At 40.3% G+C, this 27538-nt stretch overlaps 1 long non-coding RNA gene across 1 annotated transcript; it reads left to right on the forward strand.

The window, feature by feature from the left end:
• Positions 1–67: 67 nt before the first annotated feature.
• LOC121142233 lies at positions 68–27197 on the forward strand. Its single transcript, XR_005879215.1, has 3 exons — positions 68–135; positions 21693–21741; positions 26763–27197. It is a non-coding gene; the product is annotated as an uncharacterized LOC121142233 (long non-coding RNA).
• The last annotated feature ends 341 nt before the right edge of the window (positions 27198–27538 follow it).

Below are 27538 nucleotides of genomic sequence, written 5' to 3' on the forward strand. Positions count from 1 at the left end.
ATAATGAGTGACGACATCATAAAAGCTGTATCACAGAACCCTGCCTCCAGTTAACATTCTGCCTCCTACATAGTCCATTCAGTACCTCATATATGCAGCTCCGTGGCTAAGAGGAAGAAGTAGCTACAATCCCAGGTGAGAGTCCCCTAGCTCTCCCTTCAAATAGAGAGTGTTAGCAGCCCAATTGCCATCATCACAGACTTACATATCATTAAATTGTTCTTTTTACTTGTTCTTGTCATGAACAAGGGATCAAACATTCCTTAGGTCATCATAGCAACCTGTACCATGATGGCCAACAGCCACATGATGTCCAGGGGAAATTCCTTTCCCCCAGCATCATGTTGGTGAAGACAGGTACCAGCCTAGGCAGGTAACACATTTCTGGCTGTCAGATGAGGCCCTCCCAGCTCTTCTGTCCATTTCCCGACTGTGTGATCCCACCACTTATGCCTGTTCCTTCTTCGGGAGTCAGTTTTCCTCCCTCATCAGCACTTCTAAGGAAGGAAGTGTTGGTGTCCCTTTCTGCCACATGCTACTTTTCTAACTGAAACCTTAGAGGAAAGAGGGCTCAAGTGGTACTTGCTCCCTGGTCTTCCTTCAGGGGCATTGCTCTCCTCTTCTTAGGTTTATACTTAAATCAGCATTTTCTTCTTGCTCTGTGGTCCTTTCATGGATAACCCGGGGACTGTAATATTTCTGAAGCTCTCATGAATTCTGAATTGTCCTGCCAGCCAACGTAGAACCTTCTTCCTACTCTCCAGTTAAGTCAGCTGACTGCTTCTTGTTGGGGCATCTTCTGAGGGAGAGCTCAGTCCTTTCTGTCCATGCAGGCTCTTTCTTCTCATTATTTAGGCTCTGCAGCCTCAGTTCCCTGACCATAAAATGACTCATCTATTTGAACTTATTCCAACACCCTTTTTGTTCTAGTAGTGGGAGGGATGTTCTTTCCTGCTCTCTCCAGTCTGGTTAGAACTCCAGAAATCCTTAGTGAGATATTTTGCATTCTCCTTACAATACAATAATGTCTTCAAAATTTGGTGTGGCTGATTTTTTTCACAGTGTATCTCAGCTTACATTAGCTCTGTTCTAGTGCTGGACAGACACAGAGTATTAATTTATTCAGTATGAGATGATGCAGCCCTAAACAGACAGCAGATGAATAGTGTGCACATAGGGGTCATGGTATGCACATTGTTTTAGACTTCAAGGGTTATTATCCCAAAATATCATGAGTTAGTGATGTATACCCAGTGAATATTGATATATCACAGTCCTATGGGCTGGAAGGCGGCACCCAAAGCACCCACAACTCTGGTGTCTGGACAGGTGTCTACATATCTTTTCACTCCTTTCTCAAAGGAGTGAACAAGCTCCCTCAGGCTCCTTCAGAACACTGTGACTGTCAGAAGGACTTGAGGTCTGTACCTGAAGACCTAGTCCTATTTCAGATAGTCCCATCCCAAAAACCATCATTTTGTGGATGCGAGTCTCAATGTTTAAGTGATGTGGTTGTTGGAGGAAGAGACAAATATTGAGATGACAGGAAGCAAATATTATTGGGCTGTTCCATGAGGAACAGAAAATTTTAAATTCACTATTTTGGATGATTTTCATTACTGTTCTTAGTGTGTTCTCTGTGCCCATATAATCTGAACACAGAAGAAAATGTTTTATCAACCCAAGATAATATATTAACTACTGGTTTGAAAGGCTGACAATACTGGTACTGTCACTGTAGAGTTCAGAGTAAAATTTGTTATTATTTTAATAGAACACGTTCTAGCACATATTTGTTGCTTCTTCTAAAATCAGGCTCGCTGTATTAAATATTATTTTTAAAAGATATATGAACATTTCCATTTTCTCACAATGAGGTCCTTGATATCATTCAAACCCAGATAACAATACTTCTCTAAATACAGCAGTTGTGATATATTATGAATAAATTCATTTTCTTGAAGGATAATGCACTCCAATTCATTTAACAAAGTCATCATTTTCGACACATATTTGATTTATAAACAGGTATTTCAATCCCTAGTAAAATCAAAGTGTATCTCTTCATGGGGTCTATAACCACAAACAAGTGTTTTACAGGTTGTCTTATTAAAATCATTATTTTCTCAGATAAAATGTGTTCTTCCAGCACATTTATTTATGTGACATTTATAACTCTGGTCTCAAACTTACTTAGCTTAATCAATCTCTTTTCATTTTACTTCATATACTGTGATATGGTCTGCCTTCATCTGTTTGAGGTGAGACACAGTCTTACTAGGACAGATAGTTACAGGAAATCGGTTGTTCTAAACCCCTCTCCCCTCCCTTCCCTTCAATCCTCCATCCATAGGTTCTGAATTTTCCTTTTAAAATGACTGATGCTATATTTATTGTTTTTTATATTTGTGCTGATTCTAAAAGGATAGGGGCATGTATGTTTCCTTTGCAAATAATACTGATGCAACATAGTTTTGGCTTTCTGAGATGGTTATGAATCATAAAGACTCATAAGCCTGACATAATGAAAACAGTAGTGCTTATAATTTTCACACCAATGATGCTCATCTCCCCAATAAATTGCTAGCAACTTTATTATATAGCAAGTCAATCAGAGCCCATCTGCCTGGAAAGATTAGATTGCCTTTTTTTGTAACAGCATTTTGTGTGATCTACTATGACTAATGGTTTCACATTTCTTTAAGGTTCTCTCTCAGGTTCTCAGCCTGACATCCACATCTGTGTATAAGCAACCTTTCTCATTATGGTGTTTTATAGTTTGGTGCATGTCTGATTGGAGTAGATGTACTAGATGAATACTACTGGAGAGTTTCATTTAAAACCAAGGAAATCACAGTGTAGAATGTTAACTATGAGGAAAAATGAGACCACAAGGTTTTTGTTGTTGTTCGTGTGTGTGGTTTGTGTGTGTGTATGTGTGTGTGTGGTGTGTGTGTGTGGTATGTGTATGTGTTTGTTGTTTTTTTAGGTAGACAAAATAAATAACATCTTTGCATACTAATGAGAATGAGGGTGCTAATTGACAGGGAGGAGGGAAGTGCACATATTGAAAGCCTAGCTGGAGATGGCCTGTGTAGTCACCACAGCAACAGCAGGATGATGGAGAATGTGGGTGTGGATGGATGAAGGGGGTGAGTAGGCAGGTGTAGTTTGAGCAGTTCAGTCTTTTTTATGATTGCTTCTATTTTCTTAGTGACTCAGCAACAAGGTCTTCAGCTAAAAGTAAAACACGAAATAGATATCTAAAATGATGAAAAATAAGGGCACCAAGAATTGTTTTTTTTGTTTTTTTTATTAATATTTTTTTTATTTTCCATTTTAAATTTAGATAAGAAGCAAGGTTGCTTCACAAGTCAGTATGAGGTCCCTCTCCCTTTCCCTCCCCTCCTCCCGTGCCCTCCCCCCATCCCCCCCCGTTATCCCCTCATTCCCCCAGGGAGGGTGAGGCCCTCCATGGGGGTGTCCATAGTCTGTCATTTCATATAGGGCAGGGCCTAGACCCTTCCCCAAGAGTTCAGGGTGAGAGTGCACCTCACATTGTTCTATGGGAGTCCAGAGACCGTGTGTATACTTGGGATGGGTACTGATCTGCTGTCCAAGGCTCAATAGATTACCTAGGCCTCCTCACTGACACCCAGATTCAGGGGGTCTTGATCAGTCCCATGCTGGATTCCCAGGCTGATGCCTGGGATTCAAGAGTTAACCTTTGTCTGGTCAGCTGTTTCTGGGGGTTCAACCAGCCCAGTCTTAATCCCTTTGATCATCAGTCCTCCCTCTCTGATACTGGCTTTCTTGAGTTCAGCTCAGTACTTAACCAGCCAGTAAATGAAGTTTCTGTTTCCCAGACTCTCTGGCAATAGGATTGTAGGCTGGCACTCCCCAGATCTATGTCTAAAATCCATATATGAGAGAGTACATGCCATGTTTCTCTTTTTGTGACTGGGTTACCTCACTCAGGATGGTTTCTTCTAGTGTCATCCATTTGCCTGCGAATCTCATGATTCCATTATTTTTTTCTGCTGAATAGTACTCCATTGTGTAGATGTACCACATTTTCTCTATCCATTCTTCGGGTGAGGGACATCTAGGTTGCTTCCAAGTTCTGGCTATTACAAATAAAGCTGCTATGAACATAGTGGAACAGACATCTTTGTTATATGAATGGGCATCTTTTGGATATATGCCTAAGAGTGCAGTTGCTGGGTCTTGTGGTAGGTTTATTCCCATTTTTCTGAGGAATCTCCATATGCTTTCCAAAGTGGCTGAACCAGTTGGCACTCCCACCAGCAATGGAGGAGTGTCCCCCTTTCACCACATCCTCTCCAGCATAAATTGTCATTGGTGTTTTTGATTTTAGCCATTCTGACAGGAGTGAGATGGTATCTCAGAGTTGCTTTGATTTGCATTTCCCGGATGGCTAAGGATGTTGAGCACTTTCTCAAGTGCCTCTCAGCCATTTTAGACTCCTCTATTGAAAACTCTCTATTTAGTTCTGCAGCCCACTTCTTAATTGGGTCCTTTGCTGTTTTGGAGACTTGCTTCTTGAGTTCTTTGTAAATTTTGGAGATCATACCTCTGTCAGATGTGGGATTAGTGAATATTTTTTCCCATTCTGTGGGCTGCCTTTTTGTCTTGCTGACTGTGTCCTTTGCCTTACAGAAGCTTCTCAGTTTCAGTAGGTCCCATTTATTAATTGTTGATCTCACTGTCTGTGCTACTGGTGTTATGTTCAGGAAGCTGTCTCCTGTACCAATTCGTTCAAGGGTACCACCCACTTTCTCTTCTAAGAGGTTCAGTGTGGCTGGATTTATGTTGAGGTCTTTGATCCATTTGGACTTAAGTTTTGTGCATGGCGATAAACATGGATCGATCCGCATTTTTCTACATGCCAGTCTCCAATTATGCCAGCACCATTTGTTGAAGATGCTTTCTTTATTCCATTGTATATTTTTAGCTTCTTTGTCAAAGATCAGATGTTCGTACGTGTGTGGGTTAATACCCGGATTTTCAATTCGATTCCATTGGTCTGCCTGTCTATTTTTGTGCCAATACCAAGCTGTTTTCAGGACTATAGCTCTATAATAGAGCTTGAGGTCAGGGATAGTGATGCCTCCGGACGTTGCCTTGTTGAACAGGGTTGTTTTGGCTATCCTGGGTCTTTTGTTTTTCCATACAAAATTGATTATTGTTCTTTCAAGGTCTGTGAAGAATTGTGCTGGGATTTTAATGGGGATAGCATTGAATCTGTAGATTGCTTTTGGCAGGATTGCCATTTTTACTACATTGATCCTACCTATCCAAGAGCATGGGAGATCTTTCCATTTTCTGAGGGCTTCTTTAATTTCTTTCTTTAAAGATTCAAAGTTCTTACGATACAGGTCTTTCACTTGTTTGGTTAGCGTTACCCCAAGGTATTTTATGTTGTTTGTGGCAATTGTAAAGGGTGATGTTTCTCTGATTTCTCTTTCAGCCCTTTATCATCTGTATATAGTAGGGCTACTGACTTTCTTGAGTTGATCTTGTAACCTGCCACTTTGCTGAAGGTGTTAATCAGCTGTAAGAGTTCCCTGGTAGAGTTCTTTGGGTCATTGATGTAAACTATCATATTGTCTGCAAACAGTGAAAGTTTGACTTCTTCCTTCCCAATTTGTATCCCCTTGATCCCCCTTTGTTGTCGTATGGCTATAGCTAGAACTTCAAGTACCATGTTGAAAAGGTATGGAGAGAGTGGACAGCCTTGTTTTGTTCCTGATTTTAGAGGAATTGCATTGTTTCTGTCCATTTAGTTTGATGTTGGCTGTTGGTTTACTGTATATGGCTTTTATTATGTTTAAGTATGTCCCTGTTATCCCAGATCTCTCCAAGACCTTTATCATGAAGGGGTGTTGGATTTTGTCAAAGGCTTTTTCAGCATCTAGTGAGATGATCATGTGATTTTTGTTTTTCAGCTTGTTTATATGGTGGATTACGTTGATGGATTTTCGTATGTTGAACCATCCCTGCATCCCTGGGATGAAACCTACTTGATCGTGGTGAATGATTGTTTTGATGTGTTCTTGGATCCGATTTGCCAGCATTTTATTGAGTATTTTTGCATCAATGTTCATGAGGGATATTGGTCTGAAGTTCTCTTTCTTGGTTATATCTTTGTGTGGCTTGGGGATCAAGGTTATTGAAGCCTCATAGAAAGAGTTTGGCAAAGACCCTTCTGCTTCTATTGTGTGGAACACTTTGAGAAGAATTGGTATAAGCTGTTCTTTGAATTTGTGGTAGAATTCTGCACTGAGGCCATCTGGACCTGGAGTTTTTTTGGTTGGGAGACTTTTGATGACAGCTTCTATTTCCATAGGGGTTATAGGTCTATTTAAATTGCTTATCTGTTCTTGATTTAGTTTTGGCAAATGATAGCTGTCCAGGAAGTCATCCATTTCCTTTAAATTTTCGAATTTTGTGGAGTACAGGTTTTCAAAGTATGACCTAATGATTCTCTGGATTTCCTCAGAGTCTGTTGTTATGTCCCCCTTTTCATTTCTGATTTTGTTAATTTGCGTGTTCACTCTCTGCTGTTTGGTAAGTTTGGACAAAGGTTTGTCTATCTTGTTGATTTTCTCAAAGAACCAACTCTTCATTGCATTGATTCTTTGTATTGTTTTCCTGGTTTCTACTTTGTTGATTTCAGCCCTCAATTTGATTATTTCCTGGCGTCTACTCCTCCTGGGGGAGTTTGCTTCTTTGTGTTCTAGAGCTTTTAGCTGTGATGTTAATTCTCTGGTATAACTGTTTTCCTGTTTCTTCATGTGAGCACTTAGTGCTATGAACTTCCCCCGTAGCACTGCTTTCAAAGTGTCCCATAGGTTTGGGTATGTTGTGTCTTCATTCTCATTCAATTCGAGGAAGTCTTTAATTTCTTTTTTTATTTCCTCTTTGACCCAGGGATGGTGCAGTTGAGCATTATTCAATTTCCATGAGTTTGTAGGTTTTCTGCAATTTGTGTTGTTGTTGAATTCTAATTTTAAGGCATGGTGGTCTGATAAGATGCATGGAGTTATTCCAATTTTTTTGTAGCTGCTGAGGTTTGATATGTTGCCAAGTATGTGGTCGATTTTTGAGAAGGTTCCATGTGGTGGTGAGAAGAAGGTATATTCTTTTTTATGTGGATGAAATGTTCTATAGATATCTGTTAATCCCAGTTGGGTCATTACTTCTATTAGACCCTTTGCTTCTTTGTTGAGTTTCTGTCTGGTATTCTTGTCTAGTGGTGAGAGTGGTGTGTTGAAATCTCCCACTATAACTGTGTGGGGCTTTAGATGAGATTTAAGTTCTAATAATGTTTCTTTAACGAATGTGGATGCCTTTGTATTGGGGGCATAGATGTTCAGGATAGACACTTCATCTTGGTGGGTTTCACCTGTGATGAGTATGTAATGACCTCCTTCATCTCTTTTGATTGATTTTATTTTAAAGTCTAGTTTGTTAGATATTAGGATTGCTACCCCTGCTTGTTTCTTGGGTCCATTTGATTGAAAAATTTTTTCCCAACCTTTAACTCTCAAGTAATGTCTGTCTTTGAGGGTGAGGTGTGTTTCTTGTATGCAGCAGAAGGAAGGGTTCTGTCTTCGAATCCATTCTGCTAGTCTGTGTCTTTTTATGGGTGAGTTAAGGCCGTTAATATTGAGGGATATTAATGACCATTGATTGCTCATCCTTCTTCGATTTGCGGTGGTTGGTGGTGGTGGAATTATGGGTGGAATTTCACCCCTTTGTTCTTTTGGCTGTTGGTAGAGAGGGGATTCTCTAATGCTTATGTTTTTCTGGTTGTAGTTAGCTTCCTTGGGTTGGAGTTTTCCTTCCAAAATTTTCTGTAGGGCTGGGTTAGTGGACACATATTGGTTGAATCTAGTTTTGTCATGGAATATCTTGTTTTCTCCGTCTATAGTGATTGAGAGCTTTGCCGGGTATAGTAGTCTGGGCTGGCATCCATGGTCTCTTAGTGTAGGTAGAATATCTATCCAGGACCTTCTGGCTTTCAGAGTTTCCATGGAGAAATCAGGTGTAATTCTGATAGGTCTGCCTTTATATGTTACTTGACCTTTTTCCTTAGCTGCTCTTAATATTCTTTCTTTATTCTGTATGTTTGGGGTCTTGATTATTATGTGGCGAGGGGATTTTTTTTTGTGGTCCACTCTATTTGGTGTTCTGTAGGCTTCTTATACCTTCATTGGCATGTCTTTCTTAAGGTTGGGAAAGTTTTCTTCTATGATTTTGTTGAATATGCCTTCTGCCCCTTTGAGGTGGATTTCTTCTCCTTCTTCTATGCCTATTATTCTTAGGTTTGGTCTTTTCATGGTGTCCCATAATTCCTGGATGTTTTGTGTTAAGGATTTGTTGGATTTAAGGTTTTCTTTGGTTGATAAATCCATTTCTCCTAATGTATCTTCAACACTTGAGATTCTCTCTTCCATCTCTTCTATTCTGTTGGTAATGCTTGTATTGGTAGTGCCTGACTGTTTGTCCAGCTTTTCTATTTTCTGCCTTTCTACAGATTGTGTTTTTTTTAGTGTCTCTATTTCAGTTTTCAACCCTTGCAGCGTTTGCATTGCTTCTTGCAATTTTCTGTTTATCTGTTCGTCCGTTTGTTGCCTTTTATGAATTTTTTGGTTTGTTCTTTCTTCCATTTCTTGCATTTTTTGGTTTGCTTTTTGTTCCATTTCTTGGATTTTGTGCTTTGTTTCTTCTTCCATTTCCTGCCTTTTTTGGTTTGTTTCTTCCTCCATTTTTTCATTTTTTGCTTTGTTTTTTCTACCATTTCTTGCATTTTTTGCTTTGTTTCTTCTTCCATTTCCTGCCTTATTTGGTATGTTTCTTCTTCTAATTCTTGCATTTTTTGCTTTGCTTTTTCTTCCATTTCTTGCATTTTTTGCTTCATTTCTTCTTCCATTTCGTGCCTTTTTTGGTTTCTTTTTTCTTCCAATTCTTGCATTTTTTGGTTTGTTTTTTCTTCCATTTCTTTGAGGGATTTTCCAATATCCTCTTTTAGGGCCTCTATCATTTTCATGAAAGTGCTTTTAAGGTCGTTCTCTTCTGCTTCCTTCGCGTTGGAATATTGGGGTCTTGCTGGTGTGGAGTCTCTAGAATCTGGCGGTGTCATATTTGTTTTTCTGTTGCTGACTGTATTTTTGTATTGTCTCTTTCCCATCTCTTCTTCTAGTGGGTGCAGAAAGAGCCCCTTCCTGGTCTGGGGACCAGAGTTCCCTTTTGGTGGGTGCTAGTAAGTCCAGTAATCTGGTGGTTCTTCTATGCCTTGTCCAAATGCTGGTCCGTGGGTAGAGAAGAAGAACAGGAATCTGGGGCGCTTAGCCTCCTACCTGGTCCCCTGGACCCTATGCTGGGTCCTGTTGTACCTGATCCGGAACTGCTACTCCCCTGGTCTCCCTGGCTCCTGTAGTTTCCTGGTCTCTTTGGTGGAAGAGAAGATCTGGAGTCTGGGGCGCTTGGCTCCCGCCGGGATTGGGAACTCTGTGCAGTTCCCAGGCGATCTGCAGGCTCTGGAACACAGGCCAGGAAGCTGGCCTGTTTACCTGATGCTCCCACCGGGATTGGGAGCTCTGTGCAGTTCCCAGGCGATCTGCAGGCTCTGGAACACAGACCAGGAAGCTGGCCTGTTTACCTGATGATGCCAGAGGGACAGCTACTTCCCTATGCTCCCAGCCTTCTCTAGTTTCCTGGACTCGTTGGTGGGAGAGAAGATCTGGAGTCTGGGGTGCTTGGCTCCCGCCGGGATTGGGAGCTCTGTGCAGTTCCCAGGCGATCTGCAGGCTCTGGAACACAGGCCGGGAAGCTGGCCTGTTTACCTGATGCTCCCGCCGGGATTGGGAGCTCTGTACAGTTCCCAGGTGATCTGCAGGCTCTGGAACACAGGCTGGGAAGCTGGCCTGTTTACCTGATTATGCCAGAGGGACAGCTACTTCCCTGTGCGCCCAGCCTTCCAAGAATTGTTTTATGGTATTTCAGATCCTTAGTAATGAAGCCCATATCCAACTAAGCTTTGAGCCTGTAATGTCTATTCAGACATCTCTCTCAAGCACTGAGCCCTGTAATGTTAATTCATGCATCTCTCTCAAGCACACCCATATTTCCTCACTTCCACTCTTTCCCCATCTCAGGCCAACCCCAGCTCCTGACTGAACTGGTCCGGCTTCCTGATTATCTTCTGCATTTCTGCTCTTAGTGATTTCCAATCCATAGAAGGCCAATATTGGAAAATTACCATGTGGAAAATTCTCTGCGCAGCATTCTTTTAAAAATGTGCTTACAAACCTTCTAAGAAAGAACTATTGCTTGATTTTTAAGATGAGGAAACCCAGACTTAGCTGTCTTAACTTTACTGGTTACACAGTTGATATGCGAGCAGAAGTCTGTCTAAAAAGCATACAGTAGTAGCCACTCAGAAGTGTTGGTTTCCCTACTTCAGTTCAGAGCGATGTATCTGTTAATTTTTTAAAAATAGTTAAACTTGTATAATGTACCCAATTCATTTAAAATAATTTGCTTTATAGCTACATGTTTTGAGACTAACATTTTCAAAAGAATTGTATATCCCTCTTGGCAAAAAATAGCAGTTCAAAATTAGGTGTAATAGAATACATCTATTTTCTCTGTATTTCTTTGCACAATGAATAATTTACCCTAGAAATTAAATAAAAGCCAGAAAGCCATTAGTGACAATGAATTTTATTCATTATCCTAGTATAAAACAAAAATAAAGGCAGAAAAGTATTTTCTGTTTTAGATAAATGGTAGCTATGCTAAAATTTGAAGTTCGATAATTTTATAGTAAGACCTATGTTTCTCCTCAACATACTTTTATGTTACTGGTTCATTACAAACTAGTGAGATTTTTTTTTGATCCTTCATCTGCCTGTCAGGTAAAGTAAGAGAACATTAAAGTACCGGCCTCCAAATTTACATTCTTAAATCACCAAAAGGGATGGAATCCCCCCCCCCTTCTGATTTACTTGGAAATTACTCGTTTTAATGCACTTGAGGATCAAGGTGTAGCTAAATCACAAGAGCTGTCTGTGGTCCAGGAACTTGCAACTGTGAGTGTATCCTCTTGTCAGAGGTGCTTGCAGAAGGGGACTGAAACCTCCTCTAATTACTCTAGCAGCAGTAGTCAAAAACTATGCAGTCTACATTGCTTTCACCCCTGGCTTTTATTACATTCTTTTTTTTTGTAAAGTGAATGATGATTAAGCTGGGTGACATTCCAGAGCTGAACAGTTCAGGGATTGCAGGTCATTTAAAATTCCTTGTTGAGAGCAGCAGTAAATGAACACTTGGCAACACTGGGTTTGCTTTAGATCCATTTAGGGGTTCTGGAAGTCACATGGCCATTGAATTAATCCTAATGGTGGGTCTTGGCTATGGAACCTCAGTCCATCTTTTCCAAGTGGCTACTTTTGCTCTTCCACAGCCATTTATGAATGCCGATGGACTGATTTCCTACTCACAAAGGGCATGCTGAGGGCCAAGTCTTCCTCTCTGCTCTCACACATTACTCACAAGTTTATGAGGTTTTCTTGGCAGGCATTGCTACAAATTTGAAAGTGAGGCACCATGGCCCCTATTAAGTGCAACATTTCAAGGAAAGATGTGAGATATGTTCTGGGCAGGCGTTTTTGATGTCCTGTGCCAAACTGATCACACATCACAGCCTTAGGTTCTCAGTTTTTTTCTCCAAATCGGGAGCCTCCAATGATCTTTAGCAGCCTTACTAATAAACACCATCTGTGCAGTTTGAATGCAACCTTCTAGATTTCCCCATTGCTAAGCCACCTTAGTTACAAGGGAGCCATTGAGATGAATGATGGCTCTTTGTTTCTTGTATCACCTTAGCTCAATCCCCAGGATCCATCTGGTGGAACCAAGACAAGTGACTCATGCAAGTCTTTGTCCTGTCACCTCCACAAATACACACACACACACACACACACACACACACACACACACACACACTCACACTCAAACGATTTTAAAGCAAAGAAAGGAAAGAAGGACAGAAAATAAAGAAAAATCCATCAAATCCAGAGATTTCTAAATCAATAGATATGCAATATACAGCCATGTGATCACCACCTTCTGCAGAGATGTTTGGCTTTAATATTTTTACATGTTGCCCTTGGCTATCACGAAGGAAAGACATTTCAATGGCCATGTTTCTTTGCAACACATGCTAGGCTATTCGCAATCGGTTGCTTCCTCCCACATGCCAGGTTCCCAGAAGGCACAATTCAAAATAATTTTTCAGAAAAACCAGAAACTTCTGTTGAGTTCATGAATAATCATGCCAGATTAGCCCCAGGGACATCATGGCTCAGTGCAGTCATCCTAGAGTTTACCTCCAGTGAGTGACATAAACAACCAGTGTATGCCTTGCCCTTCTCAACAATGTCGTGAAACTTAAGAGAATCTGATAGATGGGATTCAAGTGGCATGCTTTTTCTTTGTGTTTTGAAATGCTGGCTTTGAACTCACTGTGTTGCTCTATATTCCAGAATGGCCCTGAATTCAGAGTAATCACCTTGCTTCAGCAACCCTCACCCCACCCCGAGTACAGGGATCAAAGGAGCATGCCACCATGGCTGGCTTTGAGGCATCTTCTCCCTATTTTTAGACTAATCTACAAATGTATCAGTTGATTCATGTAATGCTGAGAGGATTCTCAGGATTCTCGAGGACTCAGTGCTTACATTTAACATGACGTACTTAAAGAAGAGAGTTGCTGGATGGGTTTGGAACCTAGATAGGCCCACAAGGGCCAACAGTTAGAGAAACTGTTAACTGCTCAGACTATTATATTGGAGTCCTCAGAGGAGGAGGGATCAATGATGTAGCCTTAGTCAGAGGCTAAAGGCCCAGGTCCCTCCCTAGGAACCACCGGAGTGAGTCCATGTTGAAAGGCTCAGGAAGCTAGTACATCCATGTGTGGTTGTAGCAGCAGCAGCACGGTGGCTTAGAGAAGTGCTTTTAGGGCCTCGTTCTGGGTCCAATGCAATATTCGGGGTGAACTTACCTTCTTAGTTTACTGTCTCCCATATCAGTCCTCTCCAGAAGATCTTCATACACCATCCAAGCATGTTTTCTGTGACACCTTTAAGCACTTTGCAATACAATCCAGTAGTGTCATCATTAAAGACACAGTGTCACATATGTTCGGATCATTTTCCAACTCTGCCAATCAGATCAACAGATAAGTTCTAAATGGCTTTGTAATGGTTCAGTTGTCTTTACACAAACCCTATTCTATCCATATATCAGATACCAAAGTTATTTGGTAAGCGAGAAGACCTAACTATCAAGAAGCCAATATCTTAGAATTTCATGTAAAATCCGTTTCATCAATTGTCAGGGAAAACATGAGTAGAAGTACAATGAGACATCATATTATGCTTTGTAGGGTGATTATTTTTCAGAATAGGAAAAATTAATGAATGTTGGTGAGGATGAAGAGAAACTGGAGTCTTGATATGCTGCCGAGAGAGGAGAAAGATGGTTCAGTCACTATGGAAACCATGTGGAGATGCCACAATAAATTAAGGGTAGAACTACCTCTGAACCAGCAGCATCATTCTGAGATTTTATTCAAGAAAAAATGAAAATAAAAATCTCAAATTTGGGACCAGGTTACACCTAGAAAAACAACTATCTTTATAGTTCAAAGCCCCACAGTTTCTGTTCCAAATACCTATTCTAACTGTGTAGAAGTTTGTTGAGATATATAGATGTGTGTGAGTCTATTCACTTTTTGGTGTGTGTGTGTGTGTGTGTGTGTGTGTGTGTATGTGTTAATTTTTATAATACATTTTACAAAAATAAAATACAAAGGCAAAGAAATTGTATAAAAAACTTGAATTTGAACCAAGCCTTTCATTACTAACATCCATCCTGCCCTTCACATCACTCCTGGCACTTATATGTTTAAGACACATTGATCATCATGCAGGGCACAGCAAGAGAATAAAATAGAGGAGGAGCAATTTGTATGTAGAATCTAGACTTTAAGAAAAATGTTTTACATGAAAATAGAGGGAAGACTGTTTCAGGAGAAACCAGTGGGAGGTGGGAGACAAGAAAGGGTCATAAGGGACAAATATGGGCAAGCTAAAATGATGTGTCTTGCAGTGGGACAGAGTCTGCGAATATCCTGGCTGGGTTAAATCTTCCAGTCACAGAAAGATGAATCAAATGTGTGAATTCCAGCTCATATGGAGGATTTAATATAGTCAAACCCGTAGATTTACATTTGAAACTAAAATCAAGAAAAGGAAGTTACTAAAGCAACTACATACGATCTACAGGAATAGTTGTGTTCACTGTATCTTTCAGGAGACACACTAGAGAATTTACTATTTATACTAAGCTACAATGGATTTGAAGTGTCTGGTGGAAACACACAGCTTTCCCAGGAAAGATGAAGTCACTGAAGGAGTCAAGGGTGTTTGGAACTTTCTGTGAAAAAGATGCGAGGACTAATGACTTTACCAAAATGTCTGTGTCCATCCATCCTTCTAACATCTAGAGAAGTCAGATAGAATCTATTCAATTACTTAGTGTTTAAACCTTAGGAAAATGAATCTATATCCAAGATTTTTGAAGACACTCATGTTTCAGTCAATAGCAAGCTCTCCGCAAGATTAATGATTAGTCTGTTAGTTAAGCCGATATTAATAGACACTACACTTGACCTTAACAAACAGGCAAGACACTGTTACTAATCTGTTTACAAACGATAAATGAAACTGGTCCTATGAGAGCCTGGGCAGATGAGCTGGATTGCTGTGTTCTTTTCAGCTTCACTTTGCTGACAAAGTAATTGGCACATCTAAGATAGCAATGAATAATTCTTGGTGAATTAATGAATGAGTGAATGAATGAACTAATGAATGAACATACAAATTGGTGAGTTAATGGAGGAAAGAATAAAGAAAGACTTAAGTCTGCACAGACTTTTGACTCCTACAATTGCAGGGTCAACTGTCAAGAAAAACACCTAGAGATGTCCCTCAAGACGTCACAAGAGCTGCTTCATTTGTTTTGTATGCAGAAACTTGAAATTCTATTAGACTGTAACTTAAGTTTAATGAGGACGGATGCCTCGTTATTTATCATTCTCTTACCCTTGCCTTCTAATCAATTGATCAAGCAGGCAAACAAACAAGCAAGCAATCCCTTAGCAGGTGCATAGAAGCTTCAGTCTCTCAGTCAGCTGCTTTTCATTTATCTCAGCCAGCGGTCATAATGAAACCAGCCCATGACTAAGGAGCAAGCATTTGTTCTTTTGTAGTTCTGGAGGATGGAAAACCAAGGTCAGGGTGCCAGTAAGGTATGAAGTTAGAGAGTCCCTGAAAGAAAAGTGCACTCTTTAATCATACTCTTCAATTCCATAAACATTTTGAGTGCAAATGTTAATTTATGTCCTTAACAAGATAGCTTAATGGGTAATTAGATGTTAGAGTAGACTTTACTCTTGACTGAACAGAAAATATTCTCCTCAGTATGAAATTGGAAACTAAATTTTGACTCAGAGTACTATTTAGTTTATTCCCTTATTCTTTTCATGTAGGAGGGTTTCATTAACTATTTGTCACTTTTCTGCTCTAATTATAGAATAAATGTTGGAAGGGTAGACTTTGGGAAGGATTAATAACCCATAGAAATTTCCCTGGCTGGGCTCCTTTAAGGTACAAACTTTCCTACGCAACACTGAAGTTTATATCTCAGGACATGAATCGACCCCACGACCACGTCTCTCTGATCATTAGTGCATGGCTATAAGAAAAACACCTTTTATTAGATTTTTGTAATGGTGTTGTCTATAACTATTCACCAATGACTGGAGAGATGCTCAGAGGTTAAGAGCACTGGTTCCTCCAGGGGTCCTGAGTTCAATTCCCAGAAACCACATGGTGGCTCACAACCATCTATAATGAGATCTGATGCCCTCTTCTGGCATGCAGACATACATGCATAAGGAACACTGTGTACATAATAAGTAAATAGAATAAAAAAGAAAGAAAGAAAACACTGTTTCTATGGTGTCAGAATGGGCTTTACCCTTACAGCTCCATTTTCACAACCTTAAGCAAGTTATTTGGTTCTTCTGAGACTATAATGCAGATTACCCAAGGTCTTTGTAGTAATTAAAGAAAATTGAAATGAAGGGGAACTGGCGTAACTCCATTTCCATTTTAAAAATAAAAATATCCCTCATTGTGGGATGGGCACACAAAGTCCATTGGGGAGGGTCTAGGCCCTGCCCTGGATGAAATGACAGACTATGGACACCCCATGGAGGGCCTCACCCTCCCTGGGGAAAAGAGAGGGTGTTGGGGGGGGTTGGTGGGAGGAGGGGAGGGAAAGGGAGGAGAGGGACCTGGGCTTGACATGTGAAGCAACCTTGTTTCTAATTTAAATTTAAAAATAAAAAATAAATAAAAATATCCAAATGAAAATAGAAGACAAAATGTAACAAGTACTCATGGTCCCTGGCAAGAAACCTCCCATCTTCCATCTGTCCAGGGAACCGTTGGAACCCGCCATGTTTGCTTGTGGCTAGAGTGCACAGCACCAGCCTTTTGATGATGTTCACACAATAGGCTACAAGTAGACAAGGCCTATCTAATGCTGGAAAGAAACCAAGTAGGCATTTTTCACCCTACTTCGGTCCTCGAATTCCTGCTCTCTTCTATGAGAGTAGCTGAGCTAGGATGACAACTCAAGTCAGCAGAGCCAGACACCATTTCCACCCTTTTATCCCAAGGGCATTACACCAGTTATATACTATTTTTGATTATGCTTTCACGTATGGAGAGTAAGTTGTTTCTGTTTGAATGATGCATCATATTAAAATTACAGCTTCTAGCTGGTTACTGGTGGTTTAAGGCAATATGAGTTTTCATTCATAAATGCAGTCTATCACTTTTATCACTTCATACAATTTTTAGGTTACCATTTTTAATATAAATGTTTTTATCATTGGACGTCATTATTACTTTTTCTCTTCACCTGTAATCTCTCTAAATCATTTAATTTCTTGGCCAATTTTAAAAATGGTATCAGTAATAACACACATTGTTATCTTGTTTCTGATCTTAAAATGAAAGAGCTTAAAGTAATAAATTTGTTTAAAGACATTTATACATTTTATTAATCTTTTGTCAGAACCGGGACAGCCCTACTATTCCTAGTTTTCTAATTTTAAGCTATTTTGTCTTGGCCTAGTCAATAAAAGAGAGTCAATCTTATTGTAGCAATAAAGGAAGAAGAGCATGGATACTGACAGTCCTCTGTGAGTGGAGATCAGGTGGGACAGCTCTCGGGAGGTCATAAGAACTGCTACTGATGGTTCAGTCTAAATCCCTTCCTTCAAGGATGTCCCTGAATGGGCCAGAAAGTGGTTGTAACTGTTGAGTTTCCAGAAAAGGCCAAGGACGTGACAAACTGTCATGTGGGAATTTATGGAGAAAACTGTGAGGCTATGATGTCTGCCTGCCGTCCCAGAATAGAATTTCCTTCTCTAACCTACTTCTGTATGGTTGTGCAGTGGCACTCTTACTGGCAAATGCTAACCAGAGAAAGGAAGTTAGCACAAGAGAGCTCTAGGAAATGAAGCTCCTAACAGATGCAATGCACCCCAAGCCAAGGTGCTGTGACAGCTGGAAATGGAGCTGGGTGCAGATCTACGACGGCTGTGTAGAACTCTTCTCTTCGCAATCACTACAGTGAGTCACACTAGCAAGTCTTCATGATGTGCAATCTCATTGGCCACAGTGAGCTACTTTATACCTAGGTGTTTAATTGCCAGAGGGAATAAGGATAGCTATTAGCACTATTAAGTACATTTGTTATACAAAGAAACCTTTACAGGGAATCCAAGAAGCTGTACTCTACTAAGAATGAGTGTGAGTCAGGAGAAAGTTTTCTGCTCTGGGAGTTGACATAGAACTTGACTTAGAGGTAATTTTCATTATTGAAATTAGTGATGATTAAAGTGTCTGTGGTAGAAATTCATGTTTAAAACTCCAACTTTCTTTTTTAGTAAATATTAGCATTTGTTCCTCATAAAATGCTATTCATAAGACATTTACTATTTTTCCTATCACGAGGTGACACATGCGTATGAATTCATTTAATTATCACCATACTTTGAGGTATGCTTGCCCAAGAGCTTCAGTGATCCACCTAAACCCACCCCCTAACAATGGGGCAAAAGACATGCACTGTCTCTCTTGGCTTTTTCCTCAGGTGCTGGGGACCTGAACCCTGGTCTTCCTATTTGTATAGCAAACACTTTCACAGTACCAGTGCCTCCCTGGGCTCAACAGTTTGTCTTAAGTACCAGTCTGCAACAGAGTGCCTTGGTACAAAAATGTGCAGTTTGGGAGGACTAGTCCTACAAATTCTGATATGGAATGTGTGTAGTCTTTCTAAACCTGCTTGTATCTACAAAATGCCCCCTGCCTCAGGGTAGAGCAGAGAGAGGTTTCTGGCTGGAAGGCCTACTGCAGAGATTCTGTTGATCACTAAATTAGCTTACACATCTCCTATTGTATCATTAGTTTGCTAGCTGGGTGTCCTAACCTGGAGTCTTGATTGACATTCATCTACATTTATTTGCTTTTTTATGTCCTATGCTGTCCTTTACTCTTCTTTTCTTGCTCTTTTTCTCTGTGAATCCCCTCATATAATTTATTTGTCTTCGTTATTGCCCAGCTTTTGTCTTCTTGTACATCTTTTCATTAGATTGTGCTAAAAAAGTTACAGAATTAACTGGTAGTCTCCATGACATCATTTCCCTCCAGAGGATGCCCACTGTCTTTTTGCCAGACAGTGAAAAACAGGGCAGGCAGGTTAATAGAGGATAGATCTGATCTATTTCTACAGTGTTTGAATAATTGACTTTTATTCTTGCTGTTCAGTCCTCCCTAATCTCTAGGGAAAGCATAGAGTAGCTTCTAGCATTCTATTTTCTTTGGTCTCAGTTCTGGGAGGATGCTCAGAGCCTCAGTCAGCTTCAAACAGGCTTTTCCATACGGAAGAGGAAGATAGACTCATGTATTGTTATCTCCATGAGTTTCTCTTCTCCTTAGAATCATGCTCCCTTGCAATTTATCATAAGTAGCAGCAGACTATTGAAATTCTCTCTGTGCAGTCTGTTGAGGCCTAGGATGAAAATAACCTTCTACAGAGACAATTTGCACCTTCTTATGGTAACCCAGGAGTGCCACTCTCCTGGGACCATTAGATTAAAATTATATGATGTGGTTTTCTCCACCACACCGAAGACTTAATCAAACTAAGTTCATGCCTCTTCTTTGGGCTCAAACTGATTGATATTCGTACAGACTATGCAGGTGCATTTGACCGTGTGTACCCAGAGGGAGGCTGGAAGTTAACAGTGTGTGGCTTCCTTTATCATCCCGTGCATTTTTTGAGGTAGGCTCTTACACTGAGATTGGAGCATTTACTCGGACTTTAGGATTAGAATTTAGGTCCTCATCTTATTATAAGCGCTCTGCCCATGGAGCCCTCTCCCTGTTCCCTGATCCGAAACGAATCTTAAACTGCTATTGCTGTCACAGTGAGCACTTGCCTTCTGCAGCTTTAGACAATACCCCGAGCATCACATACTTGCTTCCTCACAGAATTCCATATAATAAAAATAAAATAAAACAAAGCACAGTGTTGTTGAAATAAAGTCCTCTCTTCACTATACAAAAGCAAAATGAATTCTGGACACTTGGATCTTTCTAGAATTGATGTAACTGGGCTTCACTTCTGGGAATGAAATTTTGAGGTACAAAAGTGCCCACTCACCTTATATGAGACACCTTTTCTGAGACAATTTCAACTCAAGATTTTATTAGTAGCAACCCATATTATTTTGAGTAGGATCTATTTTGATTGGTTATGCCTGTAATATGCACATAGCAACAATAAAGCCACCAAGGTCATCAGGGAGAGAACATGACTGTACCTCTTTCTTTCCCCCAGGAAAACACTGAAATCAGCTTTTATTTTTCTTTTCTTAAAACAGACAGGACATGCGGCTACATTTTCATGCTAGTATGTGACAAACGTTGAAGACATAGCCCCTGTCTTGCTGTGTTCCCCTTTCTCAGCCTTTCTGGCTTCCATTAGAAGCCTTTATCTCCTAGTGCGCTGGCTTCCTCTCTCATCCTCTGTGCACACATGCTTTCAGAAACACAGCTATTATTGCTGGACATTTTTATTCTTCCATTTCCCACCCCTTCACTCAGAAGTAATTCAGGCATTTCCTTTGTGGAGGACTCTGCCACCAACAAGAAAAGAAAAGTAGATGGGAAGCATTAGAAAAAAAAATGGGCTGGGCACACGGCTTGGTGGAATATGAGGCCCGCAATTCTATCTTCAGCATAAAAACAAACTAAGAAAAACCCCAGAAACTAAAAACACCCAAACTAAACTAAAACAAAGCAAAACAAGATGGAGATAGGGTAATGGTTCTGTACTTGGAAGAAAGTGTGCAGCTGCTGCTGTTCTCGAAGCATTGGGGTTGGACCAGACTTCACATGTGTTTTAAAAAGGGATTCAATGTGGAGACGCACAAGCAGGGGAAAAAAGTCATCGGCACATTTGAAAGTACTGAACACACAAAAGCAGATGGATTCTCGTTGCAGTCAGCTATTTCCCCTGCTGTTAGCTTCAGAAGCTCATCTTTGCCTGACTACCGTGGGCTTCTTCATTGATCCTTCCTGTTTTAAGAATTCACCTGTGTTTTCAGAAATCCACCCAGTGTCAGAGGTCCATATCTGCCTTATGTATCAGTGGCTTTTGCAGAAGTTGTGCAGTGAAGACAGGTGTACATGAGGTGGCATCTGAGGTGACAAGAGGGAAGGTGCTTAGAGGATGATATGTAAAATCCTGTGACAAACTACAATCATCCTAACGAGGAAGCTGGCTCAGAATCATGAGCACACTGGAAAGTGGATGCAATGCTCAGATTTTTCATTGGATTTTTGTTTGTTTCATGTTTGTATTTATGTCCCAAAATTTCCCCTCCCTCACCTCTTCCCAGCCCCCCTCACACTTCCTGCTTCCCCCACCTCACCCCATCCTCTCCTCCTCCACTGTTTCTCTTCAGATACAGGCAGGCCTCCCATGGCTGCTGATATCCATGCAGTGAGACTAGGTACCTCCTCTTCTATTAAGGCTGGATGAGGCAATCTGGTAGAAGGAAACAATCCCAACAGCAGGCACCAGAGTCAGAGAGAGCCCCTGCTCTCCCTGTTAGGAGTTTCGTATTAAGACCAAGCTACACAACTGTAACATGTATGCAGAGGGCCTAGGGCAGTCCCGTGCAGGCTTCCTGGTTATCAGTTCAGTCTCTATGAGCACCTGTAAGCCCAGGTTAGATGGTTCTGTGGGTTTTCTGTGGTTCCCTTGCTACTACCGGGTCCTACACTCTTCCCTCCCCCTCTTCCTGAGATTTGCCTAATTGTTGACTGTTGGCTTCATCTGTTTCCATCAGTGACTGGGTGAAGCCTCTCTGGTTAGGTATCAATCTGTAAGTATAGAAAAAATATTAGGATAATTTTACTGACATTTTGGCATTCCTTTTGGTTCTATCCTAGGTTTCTGGGATATCCTGCCTCTGGGTCCTGTCCCTCTCTTACTCTCTGGGTAAGCACCCTCTCAGGGTATGGGTCTCCACCTGTGCTAGTCATTAGTTGGTCCCTCCCACAATCCCTGAATCATCTTTATCCTGTACATCTTGTAGACAGGATGAATCGTAGGTCAAAGGGTTTGTGACTGGCTTGGTGTCTCAGACCCTCCACTGGAAATCTTGCCTGGTTCAGGAGATGGCCTGTTCAATTTCTATATCTCCTATTGCTAGGGTTACCCTCATAGATCTCTGGAAGTTTTCATTGCTTTAGGTTTCTAGCTCAGTGCACCCAGATTCCAGTCATCTCTCTCAGTACTCTGCCCCTCTATCCTCCATACACCTGATCTCTCCTGTTTCCACCCCCATTTCTCCTTCTAGGCCCCTTCCCTCTTCTACTGGCAATGTCCACTATACTTCCAATTGACAGTGAAATTCATGTATCTCTCCTTGAGCCATCCTTCTTTGTCTTTCTAGGTCTGGTCACCCCACAGAGGATGATCTTTTCTAGTTCCATTCATTTTCCAACAATTTCCTGATGTCATTGGTTTTAATAATTGAGTAATGTTCCCATTGTGTAAATGCACCACATTTTCTTTGCTTGTTCCTTGGTTGATGGATATCAAGGTTGTTTCCAGTTTCTGGATATTATTAATAAAGCTGCTATGGTCATAGTTGTCTTGCTGTTCTTGTGGTATGGTTGAGTGTCTTTTGGGTATATGCCCAGGAATGGTGTAGCTGGGTCTTAAGGTAGATAGATTCCCAATTTTCTCAGAAACCACCATGTTGATTTCAAAGTGGCTGTACAAGTTTGACTTCCCACCAGCAATGGAGGAGTGCTTCCCTTGCTCCACATCCTCTCGAGCATGAGCTGTCACTGTGTTTTTGAGTTTAGGCATTCTGACCGGTATAAGATGGAATCTCTGTGTCATGTTGATTTACATTTCCCTGAAAGCTAAGGATGTTGTATTTCTTTAAGTGATTCTTGACCATTTGAGATTCCTCTGTTGAGAATTCTCTGTTTAGATCTGTGTCCCATTTTTTAATTGGCTTATTTGTTTTTTTTATGTTTATTTCTTGAGTTCTTTATATTTTGGATATTAGACCTCTGTTGGATGTGGGGTTGGTGAAAGTCTTTTCCCATTTTGTGGGATGTCATTTTGTTATTGTGACAATGTCCTTTGCCATATGGAAGCTTTTCAGTTTCCTGAAGCATCATTTGTTAGTTATTGATCATAGTGTCTATTCCACTGTGTTCTGTTCAGGAAATTTTCTACTGTACCAATGTGTATAAGGCTATTCCCCAATTTTCTCAGTGTATCTGGATTTATTTTGAGGTCTTTGATCCACTTGGACTTGAGTTTTGTGCAGGATGATAGATACAGATCTATTTGTGTTCATCTACATGTAGACATCCAGTTAGAACATCACCATTTGTTGAAGATGCTATTTTCCATTGTCTAATTTTGGCTTCTTTGTAAAAAAAAAGCCAAGTGTCCATAGGTGTGTGGATTTACTTCTGTGCCTTCAATTCCATTAATCAACCTGTCTTTTTATGACAATACCATGCATTTTTTTTTACTATTGCTCTATAGTACTGTTTGAAATCAGGGTTGGTGATACCTCCAGAAGTTCTTTTCTTATACAGTATTGTTTTGGCTATCTTGCAAATCAAATCCAAGAACACACCAAAAAGATCATCCACCATGGTCAAATAGGCTTAATTCCACAGATGCAGGGATGTGTCACCATATGAAAATCTGTCGGTTTAATCCACTATAAAACAAAATGAAAGAAAAAAAAACTTGATCATTCTATAAGATGCTGGAAAAGCCTTTGACAAAATCCAACATCCTTTCATTATAAAATTCTCAGAGAGGGCAGGGATACAAGAGGCATACCAAAACACTATATATAAGTGGAGAGAAACTTAAAGCAATTCTACTGAAATCAGACACAAGACAAGGCTGCCTACTTTCTCCATATCTATTTGGCATAGTATCTGAAGTTTTAGCTAGAGCAGTAAGATAATGTAAGGCAATCAAGGTAATGAAAATTGTAAAGTAAGAAATCAATATATATATATGACCCCAAAATTTCTACCAGAGAACTCCTTACAGTTGATAAACACCTTCGGAGAAGTGGCTGGGTATAAAATTAACTAAAAAAATCAGTAGCCCACCTATATGCAAACAATAAGTGGGCTGAGAAAGAAATTAGGGAAACAATACTCTTCACAATAGCCACAAATGTTATAAAATATTTTGGGGTATCTCTAAGCAAGTTAAAAACCTGTGTGACAAGAATTTCAAGTTGTTGAAGAAAGACATTGGAGAAGATATCAGAAGATGGGACTATCTTCTATACTTGTGTATCAGCAGGATTGACATAGTAAAATTGGCCATCTTATGAAATTCCCATCAAAAGTCTATCACAGTTCTTTACAGACCTTAAAAGAGCAACACTTGGAAGCCTAAATCACAATAAAACTGGAAAATATGGAAAGTAAGTCAAGTCAGTCACAGGAGGAAAACAATGTTCTTTGACTACAGTGCTAAGGGGGGGGTCATCAGGTGAGAAAAATTAACAGGTCCCAAACTGTCGGTCTAAAGTCAGAGGGCAGCTTGCAAGAGTCCATTTTCTCCTTTCACCTTGATGGTCCTGGGAATTGAACTTGGATCTTTAGGCTGAAGGCTTGGCAGCAGGTGTCTTTATCTGAAGAGCCATTTCACTGGGCCTGATATTTGCTTTTCTCATGCAATGAATATTGGCAATGTGGGTGAGCCAGGACTAGTGAGTAAGCACCACAGACTCATGGCTATTTTAGGCTTACCATGACCCTCAGCTGTAGAATGGCTCTTTTGTAGCATGCAGCATCATAAAGACTTTCTAAGAGGGGTGAGGAAAGGCATGAGCCTGTGACGACATTATAGAGCATTCTTTGAAGCTCTCCTAATATCTTCTTCTAATGTTGGCAGCAGGAACTATGTCCAAAGCTCCCATTACCTATGAAGGAAAATGGAAAATACAGGTCTTAGCTATTCAGAGTGAAGGGAAATCCAACACATCCTCCAAACGTAGTTTTCTGCATATGCTTTTAGTTATGTGCTTTTGGAATTACTAATTTTAAAGACTGTAGAGATGATCAGTGTTATGTGTGTGTGATGGCTCTTTACAGTGTTAAGAAAACTTACTCCTCTGTAGAGATTCCTTTTCTATTACCAAGATTGTGGTCATCAACTATCTGTAACTCCAGTTCCACTGGACCAGATGTCTTTTTACTGTTCTTCATGGGCACTACACACCACAGACATGGTTTACAAACATGCATGCAGGCAAAACATTCATATACAGAAAGTAACAATTTAATCATATATAAATAAAAAGTCACTAGTTTTGGAAATCAGGTAACTAGGCAACATGTTATTAGCCTACCACTAACCTCCTTGTAGGTAATAACTTGTGGGTTTATGATGGTAACTGTTGCCTAGCTGTTTCTCAGGAATGTGGAGGTCACTTTTGTCTAGTTCAAACTGGCTGAGTTTACAGATGTTTCACTGCAGCCTTTCTGATGGCTGATTGCTCTGACAGGAGAGTTGAAAACTATTTTTATAGTTTGCATTGCATATTAAATACCACACATGAGCTCATGTGCTTGAGCACTGTATCTCCAGAGGGTTATTTTGACAGCTTGTGGAACTTGTAGGACCTTTGCATATAAGTGGGACTGGGCTTGAAAGTAGTATCTGCTCAGAGATCCTGTTCTGAGTTCTCTGCTACTGGGCCCATGGAATGAGAGCAAACTATATATATGGCAAACTTCTACCACCACTGACCACAGCACGCAGTTTCAGTTACCATGGCTTCCTTGTCATGATGGACTAACCCCCTGAGGTGCTTCTCCTTCCTTGAGTTGCTTCTGTAAGGTACTTTGCAACCTCAATGAGAAAAATAACACATTGTCCTCAGATAATGCTTGTATCATTGTTTTTTTTATTCAAATGTCTCATGGAAAGATATGGTTGTGTCCATGCCCAGATCACTTCTCCTTATGTCCAAACACATTTTCCACTGACTTAGAGCATCCTTCTTCAAATGACATTAAACAACTGTTGTACATCAATTTCCTAAGATTTGAAACAATGTCTCTTGGAAGTAGGCTCCTTAAGAATCAGAATTTCTAAGTTGAGACATCCCTTCCAGGAAAAAGGGGAAGCTCATGAGATTCAGCAAATAAACACTTCACAATTCTCAAGAAGGTCCTGAATTTGATGTGATACAGAATCCTCCAGGTTAGGGAAGCAATAAGCAATTGATGGACAGAAGAGAGCAGGCAGAAATGCTCTCAGATTATTAGATACTAAGCTGCCCAGAGGATACTCTTCATGACATGTTGAGTTGCCAACATGTCATGAGGGGAGTTTCAGGGATGAAGGTTCTATGTCTCATCACTAAAAGTGGCATAGGTTATCTAACCTGTCACTTCTACCCACAAACTTATAAGCAACCCCAATAAGTTTATTGACAAACTAAGTTATCACCTTGAACTTTGATAAGAACTATTTAGTATTGTCTGTCTTGATTTCCCCTCTACGGTTAGTAGATGTTTGCATGTGTCTTCCCAGGAAAATTGCACACAATAACCCTCTGCTCTGGTTTTGAAGGTAGATTTAAGACTTGCCATCTCATCTTATTACTTGGCTGCTTTGTAAATAATCCTTTTGCATTCAACTCATTATTTCACTGACGGGCCTACTGTATTATGTGGGAAATGAGTCCTGTTGAGTACCATTCCCAAGAACAATGTTACTTAATAATTAACCAAGCTAACATGGATGCACAGTGCCCTCTGCCTGGTATGGTCTTCGCTTTCTGACAGGGACAATGGAAGTATCACATATTACTGTTACTTAGATGCATGTGATCCTCCTACAGTGCCTCCTATGTTAGTTGGTCTTTCTCCATCTTCTTAAAATTAGGTGAGATCATTTTTTTTGCATTTCATGTTAACATGAAAATAAATGGGTATATGTCATTTCAGATGGAAAACCAAGAATTTTGTGCAATTTACAACTCTGTTCAGGATTCAGTATTCCATAAGCTGCTTCATCAGCTGGGGACTCTAAGTGATCACAAAAAAGTTTCTGTACTGGACATGATGGGTACACGCCTTGTGGTCTATGCATGGATGGTACTAAGCCACTGAAAATCAAAGGTTCTGTTTCAAGACATCACCAAACTACCTGAACGCATCCAACACTGGAGTCCGTCATCTAGCCATCTCTTCTCTATCAAAATATGGAAGAATCTTGAAATGAAGGAGCCAACAGTCTCAGCCTTACAATTCTGAAATTGATTGGCATCCAATTAGGATGAATTAATAAGGGACACAGTGTCTCCACCTTAGCTACTTTTCTGCTCACAGTAAGACATTTCTACCTCCATTACTTCCTTATATCATTGTTTCCTTTGTTTCTTTTTCCCTTTCTGTTTTTTTCTATCAATTGCCCCGTCTCTACTCCCTTCTCTCTTTCAAATTGAGGAGTCCTTGTAGATAGCATCTAGATTCATTATTGGTAGTGGCTTCAAGAGTTTTTCTCTTAGAACAAGAGGGTGTAAGTCCATGATGATCTGTCTTCCTCTACTTAGCATATCTTTCTTTATATTTTGAAATTCATTGAAGGGGGTCATGTGCATTGTGTATGTGTATTCATCACAGTGTACATGTGGAGGTCACAGGGTACAATATCAGAGTTATCATCCTCTGGGAGCAGAACTCAAGTCCTCAAACTTCAGAAAAAGTCATTAACCACTAGG

This window comes from Mesocricetus auratus, unplaced genomic scaffold (genome assembly GCF_017639785.1).
Source record: "Mesocricetus auratus isolate SY011 unplaced genomic scaffold, BCM_Maur_2.0 Super-Scaffold_100009, whole genome shotgun sequence".
NCBI classification, from domain to species: domain Eukaryota; kingdom Metazoa; phylum Chordata; class Mammalia; order Rodentia; family Cricetidae; genus Mesocricetus; species Mesocricetus auratus.